At 36.6% G+C, this 1,971-nt stretch overlaps 1 long non-coding RNA gene across 1 annotated transcript; it reads left to right on the forward strand.

Annotated features, from left to right (window-relative positions):
• The first annotated feature begins 348 nt into the window (after positions 1–348).
• Positions 349–1,170, forward strand: LOC112152415. Its single transcript, XR_002920294.2, has 2 exons — positions 349–636; positions 934–1,170. It is a non-coding gene; the product is annotated as an uncharacterized LOC112152415 (long non-coding RNA).
• The last annotated feature ends 801 nt before the right edge of the window (positions 1,171–1,971 follow it).

Raw genomic sequence — 1,971 nt, forward strand, 5'->3', positions numbered from 1 at the left:
AACACAGGATCAAAAAGACAAACATGGACGCATGGAGCACACCTACTAATCTGACAAAGTCTTAGTGTTCATGAAAATGTTGACGTTTTTCAGCTCTTCTTAAGATCCTTGAAATAGTCAAAACAAGAAGGGGCTCCAAGTTGATCCTTCGTGAAGTCCCGCCTCCACCTTGAACTCCTCTGCCACACTGACATTATAAGCTTTCCTTAGATCTACAAAGACACAATGCAGCTCCATCGGGCCCTCTCTGTACTCTGTGGCTCTCATTCTCGGCATGAAATCATACTATAGCTCATATATGCTCACTTCCAGGATTTTGCAATGTTGCAATTGTAACCCAGGTTACTAGATCTTATTGAAAATAAATGTTTCTTTTTTCATCCTGTAGAGGGCGCTTTACACTGAAGTGCAGAACTTCTGCGGAGGGATACACGAGGTATCTGTGAAGCGGAGGGATATGTGATTAGGTCGGTATTAGAGCTGGATGACTCGACTGGAGAAAGAAAAAAAGAACGCACGCGAATTGTCCCCGCTGCGTTCTTTATGAAAGAAGAGAAAATATCTTCATCTCTTTGTGAGATATTGCCTCCCAGACGACTGGAGTTTATTTTTGTTTAACATTGATAAAAGGATTTGGTAAGTGAATATTTTCGTTTAATTTGGTTCACTGTAAGGTTGTGAATTATACTGAATTTTATTTTAATTTATGTTGTAAAGTGATTACAGTTGAAATTCTTATTTTTTTACTTTTATATTGCCCTTTTCGAGTGACTTTGAGCCGTGCTTACGAGCCACGAGGTCCCGTTAGCTAGCTAACCCTCGTGTGAGCTAGCAGCATTTCACACTGTGCAGTGTGTTAGCATGACCTGTAATTAAGTGCAAAGACTGATGTTTATATGTGTTTTAATTTTATATATTGCACTTGTACGACAGGTCAGGTTTTTTCCGTTCGTGAGATTCACCACCATTGTGAATCTGTTCGAGTTCCTGCACACCACAGAGGACGGACGTATTTTGATGGCGAGCCAACCCACTGGAGTCTGAACACTTGCATCTGGCAAGACTTCTGGAACCTCGTTTGCTACAAGAAAGAAACTGAACATTTCAAACTCGTGGTAGGACACAACCTACTTCTTTTCTACAGGTGCTGACTCACCAGGAACCTCCTTTTAAAAAAAAACATTACCTAAGGATGGAACGGACTCTCCTCTTATTTTTTGTTTTAAATTTCTTTTATTTTATTGAAATATGGTTTTGATTTAAGGAGTTGTATATTTTTGTTTATTGTATTTTGTGAACCAAACGGGTACATTTGTGTTAAAGGTTTAAATTAAGACTTTTAATTAAAGGTGAACTTTAATTTTGAAATTAATATAAAAGAGAGGTTAATTGAACTAACATAGTTTTAAGTGAAAGGAATAAAAAGAGAATCAAAACCTTGCAAGGTAAAATTTGACCAACCCCGGGGTTAAACCAAATTAATTTTTACAGAAAAAAACTTATAGTGCACAACTTTATTTTGGGTTTCTGTTTTAATTTTCCATGTTTATGACAGGACTTGAAGATGTTTTGTTATGTCTTATTATTTTATAAATAATCAAATAATCTAAAATCATTTTTGTGGTCTGTGGTTATTACTTTATTAGTCTATACACTGCTCCTCTGAACCTAGAGCAATTCTGGTCCGAAATCAGCATTTGAGGTGCTACACAATTGCAACTATTAATGCTTTTTTCAAGCAAAGCCTGCAATTTGTTGCACATTCTGCAACTTTTTGTTTTTATCGCAACTTTACTGCAACAATCTACCAGGTGCAGGTGTGGAGCAGTTTGTCATATGGACCACAACATGAACTGAGTATGAAAGGATTAAAGATCATTTCAGTGTTATGTATAATTGTGTATTGTTTATTTGTATTCAATCCTTTCTGTTAGCAGGAAAACAGACAGTTTGATGTAAGGGGAAACAAGA

This window comes from Oryzias melastigma, linkage group LG6 (assembly GCF_002922805.2).
Source record: "Oryzias melastigma strain HK-1 linkage group LG6, ASM292280v2, whole genome shotgun sequence".
NCBI lineage: Eukaryota > Metazoa > Chordata > Actinopteri > Beloniformes > Adrianichthyidae > Oryzias > Oryzias melastigma.